Source organism: Triticum dicoccoides, chromosome 3A (genome assembly GCF_002162155.2).
Source record: "Triticum dicoccoides isolate Atlit2015 ecotype Zavitan chromosome 3A, WEW_v2.0, whole genome shotgun sequence".
Classification (NCBI taxonomy): domain Eukaryota; kingdom Viridiplantae; phylum Streptophyta; class Magnoliopsida; order Poales; family Poaceae; genus Triticum; species Triticum dicoccoides.
This window is the reverse complement of record NC_041384.1, coordinates 357,229,661-357,246,201: the sequence shown is the minus strand read 5'-3', so window position 1 is coordinate 357,246,201 and position 16,541 is coordinate 357,229,661.

Genomic DNA, 16,541 nt, shown 5'->3' with positions numbered 1-16,541 from the left:
CGCAAGATTGAACGCACTACAAAGTACCTCTCCTGCTGAAGATAAATCAGACTAGTTGGCCAAACCAAATGGATAGACCGAAGATAACTAAAAAAGCTACAATAATCATGCATAATACATTTCAGAAAAGACTCAATTACTTTCAGTGAATAATCTAATCATAAACCCACAATTCATCGGGTCCCAGCAAACACACTTTAAAAGAAGATTACATCGAATTGATCTCTCATACATCTCCAATGTATCCATAATTTTTGGTTGTTTTATGTTATTATAGTATCAACCTTGGACCGTTTATGTGAAATTATATATCATTTTTTGGGACTAACCTATTAACCTAGTGCCAAGTGCCAGTTGCTGTTTTTGCATGTTTTTGTTTTTCCAGGAAATGCCACAAAACTTTTTGACGATTTTTTCTGGACAAGAGAGACCCTAGAAGCTTCAGGAGGAGACCAAAAGGCGAACGAGTAGATGGCAAGACACTAGGGCACACCCTGGGGGACGCCCTAGTACCTGGTAGGTCCCTTGAGTCTCCATCTGACCTAATTCTAGCTCTATAAATTCTCTATAATTGAGAAACCAACAGAGAACCACCCAAATACTTCCTGCGCCACTTCACATTTCTGTTCTCCTACGATCCAATATGGAGGCCTTTTTCGATACTCTGCTGGAGGGGCAATAGATCAAAGATGGCCTCAACATCAACTTTGCTGCCCTTCCAATGATGTGTGATTAGTTCACCACTGACCTACTTGTCCATAACTAGTAGCTAGATGGCTTTCTCTCTCTCTTTGATCTTCAATACAATGTTCTCCTCGATGTTCTTGGAAATATATTCGATGTAGTCTTCTTTTGTAGTGTGTTTGTTGGGATCCGATGAATTTTGGGTTTATGATCAGATTATTCATGAATATTATTTGAGTCTTTTCTGAATTCTTATATGCATGATTATTATAGCTTTGTATTTCTCTCTAATCTATCTGTTTGCTTTGGCAAACTAGATTGATTTATCTTGCAATGGGAGAGATGCTTTGTAATGGGTTCGATCTTGCAGTGATCTATATCCCAGTGTCAGAAAGGGACAAGGAACGTATTTGTATTTTCTCCATTAAGGGGAAAATGATGGGGTTTATTCATATTGATTGAGTTTACTTTGTATACATCATGTCACCTTGCTTAAGGTGTTACTTTGTTTCTTATGAACTTAATACTCTAGAAACATGCTGGAGAGCAGTCGATGGGTGGAGTACTAGTAGTAGATGCAGGCTGGAGTCGGTCTACTAGTCCCGGACGTGATGCATATATACATGATCATTGCCTTGAATATTGTCACAACTATGCGCTTTTCTATCAATTGCCCAACAATAATGTGTTTAACCACCACATGCTTTTTGTTCGAGAGAGAAGCCTCTAGCGAAAACTATGCCCCCGGGTCTAACTTTATCATATATTAAAATCCAAAAATACCTTGATGCAGTTTATTTACCGTTCTTTTATTTTGTGTTTTTGTTTATCCATCAACCATTACCAGATTTGACCCTTCCAAATAACCGTCGAGGGGATTCACAACCCCTTGACCGTGTTGGGTGCAAATATTTGCTCTTTCGTGTGTAGGTGCTGTTCACGAGGTTTCGCACGGTTCTCCTACTGGACTGATAACCTTGGTTCTTAACCGAGGGAAATATTTTTATCTATTGTACTGCATCATCCTCTCCTGTTCGAGGAAATCCCAATGCAGCTCACAAGTAGTAGGAAGAATTTCTAGTGCTGTTGCCTGGAAGACATCACCAAGACCTATCAAGCACCTTCGCATAAACTATCCTCTACTTGCATTTCCTTTCATTTGCCACACGCCTCTTGTTTTCATCTCCCCCACTTCTAAAACATTTTTATAAAACACACAAAAATATTTTTGTTTGCTTGTTTGCATGCTTTGTCGCAACGTCTCAAGAAAATACCAAGTTTTTCTGTCACTTTTCCAATACTACAATAATGGTTTTAGTAGTACTCCAATTGCTCCTCCCACCACTAGTGCGGAGTCGTGTGATATTGATGCCGCTTTGCTAAAGCTTGTTATGAAAGGAAAATTTTCTCATAGTCCTAATGAAGATGCTATGATGACCCACAAGTATAGGTGATCAATCATAGTCCTTCAGATAAGTAAGAGTGTCAAACCCAACGAGGAGCAGAAGGGAATGACAAGCGGTTTTCAGCAATGTATTTTCTGCAAGCAGTGAAATTATCGGTAACAGATAGTTTGGTAATAAGATAATTCATCACGGGTAACAATTATAACAATGGTGTAGTAAGGTGGCCCAATCCTTTTTGTATCAAAGGATAAGCCTGGATGAACTCTTATATAAACCAAAGTGCTCCCGATGACACATGAGAATTATCATCAAGTTAGTTTTCATCATGCTCATATGATTCGCATTCGTTACTTTGATAATTTGATATGTGGGTGGACCAGTGGTTTGGTGTTGTCCTTACTTGGACAGGCCTCCCACTTATGATTAACTCCTCTCGCAAGCATCCGCAACTACGAAGGAAGAATTAAGATAAATCTAACAATAGCATTAAACATGTGGATCCAAATCAGCTCCTTACGAAGCAAAACATAAACTTGGATTTAAGCTTCTGTCACTCTACCAACCCATCATCTAATTGCTACTTCCCAAGCCTTACCCTAGGCTCAAATCCTGGGGAAGTGTCATATAGTCGACATTCACATAACACCACTGGAGGAAAGACAACATACATCTCATCGAAATATCAAACGAATGCCAAATTCACATGATTACTTATAACAAGACTTCTCCCATGTCGTACAAAAGTAACTACTCACAAAGCATATTAATGTTCAAGATCAGAGGAGTATTGAATAGCATTAAGGAACTGAACATATGATCTTCCACCAAATAAACGAGATAGCATCAACTACAAGGAGTAATCAATACTACTAGCAACCCACAGGTACCAATCTAAGGTTTTGGGACAAAGACTGAATACAAGAGATGAACTAGGGTGTCGGTGAAACAAACCCTGGGTCTGTTTCCCCGACTGTGCACAGGCACAAGAGCAATATTGAGGTACCAACTTAAGTCAGATATGGAAGGGCCAAGATATTTGGAGAACCAACATACAGCTCAGAGGGACCAAGATCAAGCGAGAGGAGCAATATATCGGTAAGAGAAGGGCCTCCTTTGCCGGGCAGGCGAGCCTAGAAAGGGGCGAGGCCACCACCAGAAGCAGGCAACTCAGGCACCCCGGCAAGGCCAGCCGGGGCTCGCGGGGGCAGAACCACCCCACCAACCACTCAAGCATGACCCACGTCGTCAATCAGTGCGGTGTCAAGCCGCAAGGTGATTAAGTGGCACCCTATTCGCCACATGGCAGCCATTTCCTATAGAAGAAACCCACAGATGACACCCGTCTTGTGACGTGTCAAGAGAACAGGCGCGGAGCTGGCAAGATAGCCCGACAAGCCTTGTCGGGCCACCAGTGATGTGACACTAAGCGGTGCATTGAATGCACCTTGTCAGCCCATAGAGTAAGGTATGCTAGCACTGTTTGCTATCATATTAGTGGTAATGACTACTTTGCCATTGTGGTGACCCCTCGATCTATAAAAGGAGGCCCATGGCACTCGTAAGAGGGGTTGGAAAGTTGACGAACCCACACTCCCATACACGCGTAATCTCTACCACCCAAGGCAACCCCTGCCGGGCAAGTGTACTATGCTTCACCATCTCCATTCCACCATCAATCCACCAAAGAAAGAGTAGTGTTTTACCCCTCACGGCGGCCCGAACCTGGGTAAATTTCTTGTGTGCTCTTTGTCGTGATGTCGTCTGCTGGTCTGCTCTTTGCGCAACGTGACATCCCCCTACCGTACCAGCAAGGGGCCTCCTGGTCCCATAGGTGGCCGTGGAGATCCCACGACACCTTTGGCGCGCCAGGTTGGGGGCTCGCTTGAGCGAACCTGAAAGCATGCGCAGTGCGTCATCTTCATCACCATCTTCGTCTTCAACGAGGCCATCGACCATGGCGCCTAAGAAGAATAAGTCCGGCTCTTCGGCCCATCAGTCCACCTCGAAGGCTCGGCCGCCCGTGGCCTCTAGTGCCTTGCAGGATGCGGGGGCGAGCGAGGACATGAATGCTGCTGGTGCGTGGTTGGATTTGGTGGCATCGTCGCCACTCCACCCGCGGCCGACACGGGGGCTGGAGATGTTGGAGGAGAATAGCATCAACAACGCCATGGCAGTCACGCTCCACAAGGTGTGAACGAGAGGGTCACTCTGTCTGCACCCCCTCCTCCCACTAACGGGATCAACCACAGCAATGACGCTCGGTCCGGGGTGAGTCATCGCCCTTCGACCGCCCCCACCGTGGGAGTGACCGTGGCCCATGTGCCTCCTCCCAGACGAGTCGACCAGACCGTTGTGGTCGACGGAGCCGCTGACCCTCGAGCACCACCGTCGTGTGACCCAACTACCTAGGTGGTCGTCCCACAGATGCGTGGTCGCAGCCCACCGCCGTCGCCGCCGCTGGCACCATCAGGAGCCAGGTGACGGTGCGGACGACATCATCAACATCTATGCTGAGCACAGCCTTGAAGGCTACGGCGAGAGCTCAGTTGCTACTGAGGTTCCTGCCAGCTGCCGACTAGATGGATGAATGGTGTGCCACCATCCAGAGCCTGCTCGGTTTCGCCGAAGCTGGGGGCTCACGACGAGCTGGCCCGCCACAACCTCCCCAAGCGACAGCAACCGCCTGTACTGATGGCCGAACGGAGGGGGCCGTCCCCACGATGGAGTCCCCACCAAGGCAGCCGACGCGAGCACAGCTAAATCAGAACCCCGACGATGTGTCGATGGCCTCTTTTGACCCTCGAGCACATCCAGGAAAATGTCGAGCCCCGGAGGATAGGCAGCAGGGGGATGCGCGTGCCGTCAGAGATCGGCGCCACGACGACCTCTGCCAGACCGACGGCTGCGGCAACCTCAACGTCGAGGTCTACTTCCCTGACTTTACACTAGAGTTGCGGCAAGTCCGTTGGCCGTCTGTTCGCACGTTCGAGCCAGAGATACCTGAGAAGTACGATGGGAGGCTGAACCCAATAGAGTTCCTGAGCATCTACACCATTGTTGTTCAGGCTACCAGGGGAAGAGATGAGAAGGTGTTCGCTAACTACTTCCCTTTGGCCATCAAGGCCAAAGTGAGGTCTTGGCTAATGCACCTGCCGGAGAACACGATTTCGTCATGGGCATACCTATGCCAAGAGTTCATCTTTGCCTTCACCGGTGGCCACCAAGAGCCCGGCAGGCCCATCGACCTGCAACTTCTCTAGCAGAAGGAAGGAGAAACTCTCCATAAGTATTTACAGAGATTCAATAAAGTCCATAGGAATATTCCAAATATCCATCCGGCAACCATTATAGCAGCCTTCTAGTCAAATATGCGCAACCGTCGCATTCGTTCTAGGATGAATGTGCGGTTGCCCAAGACTGTGAAGGAGCTATACACACTGGTGGATAAGTGTGCTCGGATGGAGGAAGGAAGGAAGTTGGCCAGAGAGGAAGATTGCACTAATGTTGATTCAGAGGATGAGGATGAATCAACCAGTCAGAGGAAGGGAAAGAAGCGTAGTAAGAAGCCAAGAGATAAGGCACTGATAACTGTAGAAGGTTCAGGCACACCTAGTACCAGCAAGAAGGCCAAGGTCGAGGCCCCCGGCAGGGAAGCTGCCACGTGCGCAGCCTGCCGGGAAGCCGATGCCGCCAAGAAAGCTGGGAAAGGCGATGGCCCGTACTGCAAGATCCACCGGACCAAGGGCCATGACCTTCAGGAGTGTTACCAGGTTGAGCAGCTTGTCAAGAAATAGAGAGCGGAATATGATAACCGTGACAAGGAAAAAGGTCAGAATCCCGCTGGCGGAAAAGGCCAAGGTGGTGAAGCAAATCGCCCCGGCAAACCCTTTCAGAACCAAGGAAAACCTGCCAGGGGTCAAGAGAAGGAAGTTTGTGATGATGTGAGTGATAAAGGGAATGAAGAAGAAACCAGTGAGCAGGAATTTCAGAAGGCCACTGACGCCCTATGCATTGATGGGGGTGCATCTTTGCACGCCTCCCATCGCCAGCTCAAGCGATGGGCACAAGAGATCAATGTCGTCGAGCCAACACCAGAGGCCCGGAACCGCTCAAATGGTCACGCACGCCAATCATCTTTGATGAGGAGGATCGCCCTGGCTGCACTACCACGGTAGGATGCTTGTCGTTGTTGGTCTCCCCGACAATTCACGACCTCAAGGTCACAAAGATGTTAGTGGATGGCGAGCCGGGTTGAATCTGATTTCCCCAGCAGTCATTAGCAAGCTTTAGATAGGAGAAGAAGAGCTAGAGGTTACCGGCACGTTTCAAGGAGTTAACCCCGGCAGGAGCCATCCTAATGGGAAGATTACGTTTCCAATGACATTTGGGGAGAACTAAACTACCGGACAGAGAAGGTTGTGTTTGATGTGGTTGATCTCCCCCTGCCATACAATGGGATTCTTTGACGCCCAGCCCATGTCAAGTTCATGGCAGCATCCCACTATGTCAAACTCTGAAGATGCCTGTACCACTAGGAGTCATCACTATCCCAACGGATGAGAAGGATGCAATTGTCCGCGTGGACAAGATGTAACAGGACGCAGTTACAGTAGAGGCTGCGGCAGCAACAGCTCCCGCCAAGGAAATAAAATGGATTGTAGGACCTCCGGCAAGGAGTTCAGGAAGCGTGCCCCCCTCCGAGTGCACGACACCCATTGATGATGTGCCAGAGTGCTCCGACAGCAAGAGATCCATGGTTGCTGCACCCCAAGTGAAGAAGGTCCCGGCAGGGCTGGCTGGCATTGATGGTACTTTCACCATTAGCGCAACCCTTGATGACAAATAGGAAAGCGCACTCGTTGCCTTCCTGCGGGCGAATATCGATGTGTTTGCCTGGAAACCATCTATTATCCCCGGTGTTCTTAGGGAGGTAATTGAGCACCACCTTGATGTCTGCCCACACGCCTGACCTGTCAAGCAGAAAGTCCGGAAGTAGGCCTTGGAAAGGCAATAGTTCATTGCCGAGGAAATCAAGAAACTAGAGGCAGCTGGTTTGGTCAGAGGAGTAATGCATCCTATATGGTTAGCAAATCCAGTGGTTGTTTGGAAGGCTAATGGGAAATGGAGACTTTGCATTGATTTCACAGATCTCAACAAGGCTTGCCCGAAGGACCCATTTCCCTTGCTGTGCATCGACCAGATTGTGGATTCCACTTCAGGGTGTGATTTGCTCTCCTTTCTGGACACGTATTCTGGATATCACCAGATCTTCATGTCCAAAGAAGATGAAGAGAAGACATCATTCATTCACTCCATGTGGTTTGTACTTCTTTGTCTGCATGCCATTCGGACTAAAGAGTGCCGGGTCCACTTTTGCAAGGGCAGTTCAGATTGGTTTTCAGCCACAGTTACACAGAAACATAGAAGATTATATGGATGATATCATGGTCAAGACCAAGGATAAGGCCACTCTTATCTAGGATTTGGAGGAGACATTTGCTAATCTACGCAAGATCAATTTGAAGCTTAATCTGGAGAAGTGTGTGTCTGGAGTCCCCTCCGGCAAGCTGCTTGGTTTCTTCATGTCCCATTGGGGGATCGAAGCTAAACCCGACAGGAGCAAAGCCATCGAGCAGATCCAAGCACCAAGGACAGTTAAGGACGTGAGGCTCTTGACAGGATGCGTTGACGTGCTAAGTAGATTCATTTCCATGTCTGCCGAGCGTGCCCTGTCGTTCTTTAAAATTTTGAAGGTAGGGCCTATGAAGTGGACCCCGGAAGCAGATGCAGCCCTGGAGTAATTGAAGGCCTACTTATCGTCTATGCCTACCTTGTTTGCACCCAAGCCCCAAGAGCCGCTGTTGCTATACTTAGTGGCAACCAACCAAGTGGTCCATGCGGGCTTGGCAGCACAGCGAGAAGTCGATGAGGCAGGAAGTGGGCAGATAACAACAGAATCAGAAAAGGATCAGGATAGCAATGAGCACGTCCACGAGAGCAACCCCAAGGACGTGGCAAGGAAGAAAGGGGTGCAGCGCCCAGTGTACTTCGTCAACTCCTTGATACATGGGGCTAGATCAAGGTACTCTGGCGTGCAAAAGTTGATCTTTGGACTCCTTATGGCCTCAAGGAAACTGCGCCACTAATTCCAAGCCCATGAGATCATGGTTGTCACTCGTTTTCTGTTGCAAAGGATACTCCGAAACCTTGAGGCTACCGGCAGAATAGTGGAGTGGGCTTTGGAGTTATCCATCTTTGGTTTGAAGTTTGAGAACACGACAACTATTCAGAGCAAGGTGTTGGCAGAGTTTATTGTAGAATGGACGCCACCCTTGATGAGGAAGTGACAAAGACAGCTATCCCCAGCAAGGAATCACCCCAAGAATGGATTTATGTATTTTGATGGTGCTTTTTACCTGCAAGGTGCATGACTAGCGTGCCTCTTGTAGCCCCCTCCGGGGAGCACTTGAAGTACGTCATCCAAATGCACTTTGCCCAGGAAGAATCCACCAACAATATAGCAGAGTATGAAGGGCTCCTTGTCGGGCTTAGAATTGCAGCAGAATTGGGAATCAAGAAGCTGATCATACGAGGAGATTCACGGCATGTGGTGAGACAAGTCAACAAGGATTATCAAAGCCCATTTACGGAAACATACGTCGAGGAAGTGAGGAGATTGGAGGAGCACTTTGACGGGTTGCAAACAGAGCACGTACCCCATGCGGAAAATAGCATAGCTGATCACCTGTCAAAGCATGCTGCGGAGAAGCTTCCTGTGGAACCAGGAACTTTTGTTCTTTGTCTCTCCCAGCCCTCCGTATCACTAGCCACAATGGCTCGGAAAAGGAGAAAGTTGAACTACAGTAAACCTCTCCCGGTAGAGCCGTCCGCTCCCGGCAGACACCCTGCCGGAAACAACTCCTCACAGCCTGTCGTACAACACCCTCTAGTCGGGCCCATGGACCCTGCAAACGAGGCTGGTGCTCCCGCAGCAGAGGAGGTGCCGCTAGTCCTCGTTGACGAGCCCAAGGCTCCAACTTGGGAAAGGCACATCGTCCGCTTCCTCCAAACTGGAGAACATCCCGGCACCCAAGATGAAGCTAAGAAAGTAGCCCGGAGGGCCAGTATGTAACACCCCGGATGTAACTTTCCCTATTTGTACTCCAACTCTTGCCGTTTCCGGCGTTAAGTTATTTTATTTTCTCGAGTTCGGGTTTTTTTGTCTCCGTGTGTTGTTGTCGTTGTCATGCATTTCTTATCATGTCATCATGTGCATTGCATTTGCATACGTGTTCGTCTCAGGCATTCGAACATTTTCCCCGTTGTCCGTTTTGCATTCCGGCGCTTCGTTCTCCTCCGGTGGTCATTTCTAGCTTTCTTTCGTGTGTGGGGATTAAACATTTCAGGATTGGACCGAGACTTGCCAAGCGGCCTTGGTTTACTACCGGTAGACCGCCTGTCAAGTTTCGTATCAGTTGGACTTCGTTTGATACTCCAACGGTTAACCGAGGGACCGAAAAGGCCTCGTGTGTGTTGCAGCCCAACACCCCTCCAATTTGGCCCAAAACCCACCTAAGTCTACTCCATCATCTAGAGCATTCGATCACGATCACGTGGCCGAAAACCGCACCTCATTTGGACTCTCCTAGCTCCCTCTATGCCTATAAATAGGTCCCCCTCGAAATATCACGGGTCTCCCTCCCCGAAACCCTAGTCTCTTTCGTCTCGCGCGCCGCCGGACAAAAATTGCACCGACGGACACGTCCAACTCCTCCCCGCCGCCAACCACGACTGCCACGTGGCGCATCGCCTGCCCGCCGCCGCCGAAGCCCGCCGCGGCCCACGGGAGGCCCTCCCCAGCCCGCGCCTCCACCGCGCCTCCCTCCTCCTTCCGCCGCCCGAGCCGCCCCGCTCTTCCTCTGCTCCGGTGACCCATGCCGCCGCACGCCACCTCAGGCGAGCTCGCCGCGCCGCCCGGGTCCAGCCTCGTCTGCGCCACCCGAGGCCACCAACCCCCGTCGGAGCCGCCGCGCCCGCTTCCTCGACGTCCGGTGCCCGGCCCCGCCGCCCTCCTCCTCTCCCTCGCGCCGGCGAGCTCCACCAGCCTCGCCCCGCCGCCTCCTCCGGTGAACCTCGGCGCCCGTGCCCCGGTGAGATCGGATCCTGATCCGGTTGCTACAGTAAACCCTAGAGGTCGATTTTTTTTGTCTAAGTCCTCGGAATTTTCAGTCCAAGTGCTCATGTTCATGACCCCGTAACTTTGCATCCCTAGCTCCGATTCATACATATAGCATATCAAAATGTTCATATCAGAGAGTGCATCATTTCATTTCATTTCATCATTTTCATTTGAGTTCATCTTGATGCCCGAAATGCTGTTAGAAGAGGGCTACTTGAGATTATTGTCAGATCTGCTACTCCGTTTAGCTTTTTGTCATTTTTGCCATGATTAATGTGTGCATGATATGCCCTGATGGTCTACATGTGTTTTGTTAAGGGTTTTGTCATCTCTCCAGATGTGCAACCCATGTATTTTTAGGATGTGTGTGGTGACTAGTGCAAGCATGCAAAGTGGTGCACTTGCTAATTCTGTTTTCAGGGACGTAGTGATTTCACCAAGTCCTGGAGCTGTTTATCTCATGATGCCATATGTTCATGTTGTTTCCTAGTGATCCGTGCCTCTTTTGAGGATGATCAGTAAGGGAGTTTTGTTAACCTTGTAGTGCTATATCCATCCATGTCTTTATTTGAAATTATGGAGCACCCTAGCTTGAGTCAACCGAGCTCTACTTTTGCTACGTTGTGAATCTGGGCAGATTGTCAACTTGTTTGCAATTTTGCCGGTGGTGTTGTAGTTGATCCGTGCATGATATGCTTTTGTTCTTGCCATTTCTGGCTTGCATTTTGTGCCTTATTGATGGGTGTATGCTTGTCTTGACATGACTTGCACCGTAGCGAGTGCATCAAGCTCGTAAACATGCCTACTTGAGTTACATTTCAGCATGTGCCAGTTTTCACTAAGTCTGAACACTGATTATGTTTTTGCTATGTTCACGTGCTTGCAATTGTATTTTCTGATCCCTTTTGCCTCAAGGTCACTAAGGGACTTTTGTTAAGCTCTTTGAGTAGCTCCATGCCATGCTTTACTTTGCCATGTTCAGGTCCTGTAGCATGTAGTTTTGTTGCTCCGAAGAGGGCTACCTGATCTGAAATTCCAGACAAGTGTTGATTTCACTAAGTCTGAGATCTGTTTGCCATTTGCATTTTTGCCATGCTTGTTTGAACCTGTTAATGGATGAATTGGCCGTAGCTCAGTGCTAGACTTTTGTTAAGCATCTTGTGTGCATCCCTGCCATGTATTTTGTTGTCATGTTTGGGTGTTGTAGCATGTTCATCTCATTGCATTTAGATGCCTACTTGTAAACCGCAGACCAGTGTCATTTTTGAATCGCTTGCCATTTCCAAACCGTAACTCCGATTCCGGCGTTCTTTATATCGTTTTCAAGCGATTTCATCTCATCTTTCTAGTGGCACACTTGGTTTTCTAAGTTGAGGCCAGGTTCATGCATTTCCTGTCATATCTTGCATTTTGCATCCCGCACCGCATCCCGCATAGAATATCATCTTTGCATTGTGTTGTTTGAGTTTGCACATGGTTTATTGTATTCTTGTTGCTTGTTTGTCTTGTTTGGGTAGAGCCGGGAGACGAGTTCGCTAACGAGGAGCCCGTTGAGTTTGCTTTTGAGGATCCAGTCAACTCTAACAACTATGCAGGCAAGATGATCATACCCTCGAAATCACTACTATCTTTGCTATGCTAGTTTGCTCGCTCTTTTGCTATGCCATTGCTACGATTCCTACCACTTGCTTGCAAGCCTCCCAAATTGCCATGTCAAACCTCTAACCCACCATTGTCCTAGCAAACCGTTGATTGGCTATGTTACCGCTTTGCTCAGCCCCTCTTATAGCATTGCTAGTTGCAGGTGAGGATTGGAGGTCGTTCCTTGTTGGAACATTTATTTACTTGTTGGGATATTATTATTTTGCCATGTTATCTTAATGCATCTATATACTTGGTAAAGGGTGGAAGGCTCGACCTCTCGCCTAGTGTTTTGTTCCACTCTTGCCGCCCTTGTTTCCGTCATATCGGTGTTATGTTCCCGGATTTTGCGTTCCTTACACGGTTGGGTAATAATGGGAACCCCTTGATATTTCGCCTTGATTAAAGCTTTTCCAGCAATGCCCAACATTGGTCTTACCCTTTGCCGCCTAGCCTCTTTTTCCCTCGGGTTTCCGGAGCCTGCGGGTCATCTTATTTTAAACCCCCCTCCCCCGGGCCAGTGCTCCTCTGAGTGTTGGTCCAAACTAGAGTCCTGTGCAGCGCCCCCTCGGGGAAACTTGAGGTTTGGTTTTAGTTGTATGGAGCGCTCAGCTGAGTGTGCCCTGAGAAAGAGATATGTGCAACTCCTATCGCGATTTGTCGGCACATTCGGGCGGTGTTGCTGGTCTTGTTTTAACCTGTCGAAGTGTCTTGAGTTACCGAGATACCGAGTCTGATTGGAACGTCTTGGGAGGAGGTCTATTCCTTCGTTGACCGTGAGAGCTTGTCATGGGCTAAGTTGGGACTCCCCTGCAGGGATTGAACTTTCGAAAGCCATGCCCGCGGTTATGGGCAGATGGGAATTTGTTGATGTCCGGTTGTAGATAACTTGAACCTTAATTTAATTAAAATGAATCAACTGACTGTGTAACTGTGATGGCCTCTTCTCGGCGGAGTCCGGGAAGTGGACACGGTGTTGGAGTAATGTTTGCAGGCTGCTCTCTAGTTTCTCGCTTGTGCTTTGCCTTCTCTTCTCGCTCTCTTTTGCGAATAAGTTAGCCACCATACTTGCTAGTCGCTTGCTGCAGCTCCACCTATATTTACCTTGCCTTACCTATAAGCTTAAATAGTCTTGATCGCGAGGGTGCGAGATTGCTGAGTCCCTGTGGCTCACAGATTACTATTACACCAGATGCAGGGCCTGATGATTCCGCTCCAGGAGACGCGTATGAGCTCAAGTGGGAGTTCGACGAAGACTCTCAACGTTACTATGTTTCCTTTCCCGATGATCAGTAGTGGTGCCCAGTTGGGGGTGAACGGGACCGTTGTCGCATGTTGGGTTCTCTTTTATTTTGGCGCCGTAGTCGGGCCATGAGTGTTTGGATGATGTAATGTTATTTATGTACTTGTTTGACGTGGTGAGTGTAAGCCAACTATGTTATCTCCCCTTTATTATTTATATTACATGGGATGTTGTGAAGATTGCCTAACTTGCGACATATGCCTTCAATGCGATTATGTCTCTAAGTCGTGCCTCGACATGTGGGAGCTATAGTCGCATCGAGGGTGTAACAAGTTGGTAATCAGAGCCTCCCCGACCTTAGGAGCCCCATTGCTTGATCGTTATTAGCGGCCGAGTTGTGTCTAGGAAAATGTTTTGAGTCTTCAGGAATTATATATCGGAGAGTTTAGGAATTCTTTTTACTTCCCAGTCTCCTCATTGCTCTGGTATGGCATCCTGACGTAGAGTTTTGACTCTTCTCTTCTCAAATTTCACTAAAAAAATTTAGGATCACGCGGGTATCTTGGAATCGTTCCGATGGTTTTATGATGAGAACATTGTCTTGGTGCCTTCTCTCAGGGGTTTAGTGGAAGTGTCCCGGGGAGTTGAGCTCTAAGGTGTTGTCATCATAATTTTATCGTTGCAGTTCTGGAATACCTGAGTCTAGTACGCCGACATCGAAAAATCTCTTTTATGCAGTTCGTTGGTGAGATAACCTCGATGCCACCCAGTACTGGGCGGGAGTTCGGGAGTATCGCCATAACTTGTATAACGGATGCTTTTCGAAGGTTGAGGTAGATGATTTCCGAAGGTTTCTTGGTTATGTGTTGAAGGACGGATACAGCTGGATGTAGGATTTGCTAGTTTGGGGTGAGATATTATGCTTCCCCTGTATCCCCAACACCTGATTGCATAACCGGAAAGTTTCGGGAGTTTCATAGGTGGGAATTCAAGTAGCTCTTAGGATATCTTTCCGACAGATGTATGATATGAAATTGGGGTTCGATGTCTAGTGGTCCACCTATTCACGGTCGGTTTTACAGTGGTCTCGTTGTGTCTTAAAGAGTCCTTGGCTATGCCGACTCGGGGACGCTTCACATGTCATGTGCACTGCCTTGTACATGATGGTGCTGTACGATCGAGCCCGTGTAGGCCCCACCATGAAAACTTCGGACGAAATCTCTATCATATGTTTGTTCCGGCTTATTTTGCAAGCCAATCCTTTGTTTTGTTTTGAGTTGTGGTATTCGAGTTGCTTCGAAGTCAAACATTGATTCCATACCTTCCCCAAATGGTGTTCTCATGTGAATACTAATCCTTCATGATAATCGAGATTGTCATGTCAAACCTTTTCAACCGATGTGTCTCTCCTCAAGTGGATCCGATCATTTCAACATCTGCAAGATCAAGTATCAGCTCTCTCAACGGCATTCATCTCATCCATCTCCAAGTTGTCTTTCTTTTTCCCACCCTCCCTCCCTTTTTGTTTCTTCGAGGACCCAGATTTCTTCATCGGGTATCCATTCAATTCATGTGAAGTCACTCCATTCTTTTTCGTCAATATTCTTACCCAGTGGTTCTCAAGGAGATGTTCTACTAGTTCGTCATTCTTCATTCTTTTCTTCTCCAGTGGAACCAATTCAAGCTTTTGGTGTTGATCATATCCTTTTTCCTCGTTTCAAATATCTTCTCAACCGGTGCAACCTCTCTTTAAAATCATTTCAACTGTGCTTCTCTTGAGTGGGCCCTAACCCACAGGTTTTTTCCCAGGATCTTACTTGACTCTTCTATTTTCCCGGAGTTCCAACCTTTTTCAATTACTTCATCACGGAGATCCATCTAAATCATTACAAGGTTTCACTTTGTGTTTTCAACTTCTTTTTATTTTCGTTTGATACTCCTTCTCGAAGTGTTCATTGAGATTCTTTTCTAAGGAGCTCAAGCATTCTTCATCTTGCAATCCGGAGTTCAATTCTTTCTACCGTATCATTTGAGGTGGTATTATGTCATTCTTGATGATTTCCCTATGTGGTTCATGATTCACATGTTGTCAAGATTGAGATATCTTAAATCCATCAAGCTCGTCATGGGAGTTATCTTGGGTTATATTTCACCTAAAGCCTTCCCTAAGGATTGTTGCTATCTATGGTGCAAATAAATGATCCAAGCTCTTCTTTATCCTCCCGGTGAAATACTTTCTCGTCTCCTTGTTCAAATAAATACAATTCTTTCCCGTGAGTGGCAGATTGTCACCTCATAATTTTGAGATGTATTTCATAAGACCATATCAAGAGTATTCTTTTCGTTGTTGGTTTTCAACAACTCCATTCTAGCATTTGTTGTAACCGTGCTCTCTCAAGATCTTGTTTCCCTTTGTTCCGGAGTCATTGTGATGTTGCTCTTTTCAACCCATCATCTCGTTTGTCAAAGACCATGTTCAATTTCTTCAATTTACAGTCGAAGTGTTGTCCAAATTATATCGGTCTTATTCCTTCTCTATCTTGTTTAACCGGAGTGTCCTGTCCTCTGCTCAAGTTCTTTTCACCGTATCAAGTCTTGCATAACTTCTCAACTGGAGTGCTGCTCGAAGTTGTTCTTCCTTGTCCCTCTTTTCTAACGGAGTGTTTTCAACTTCGTTCATCTCCGTTGTATTCTTTCTTTCAATTTGTTCAACTTTTCAAGGTTTCTTGGTTTCACTCGTTTGTCAAAGAAGCAACTTAGTTTTACCTCTTCTCTTTCTCTTCCGTTTTCCCTTTGGTGCCATTCTAGATCTCGGGACGAGATCCTCTCGTAGTGGTGGAGTGTTGTAACACCCCGGATGTAACTTTCCCTATTTGTACTCCAACTCTTGCCGTTTCCGGCGTTAAGTTATTTTATTTTCTCGGGTTCGGGTTTTTTTGTCTCCATGTGTTGTTGTCGTTGTCATGCATTTCTTATCATGTCATTATGTGCACTGCATTTGCATACGTGTTCATCTCAGGCATTCGAACATTTTCCCCGTTGTCCGTTTTGCATTCCGGCGCTTCGTTCTCCTCCGGTGGTCATTTCCAGCTTTCTTTCGTGTGTGGGGATTAAACATTTCCAGATTGGACCGAGACTTGCCAAGCGGCCTTGGTTTACTACCAGTAGACCGCCTGTCAAGTTTCGTATCAGTTGGACTTCGTTTGATACTCCAACGGTTAACCGAGGGACCGAAAAGGCCTCGTGTGTGTTGCAGCCCAACACCCCTCCAATTTGGCCCAAAACCCACCTAAGTCTTCTCCATCATCTAGAGCGTTCGATCACGATCGCGTGGCCGAAAACCGCACCTCATTTGGACTCTCCTAGCTCTCACTATGCCTATAAATAG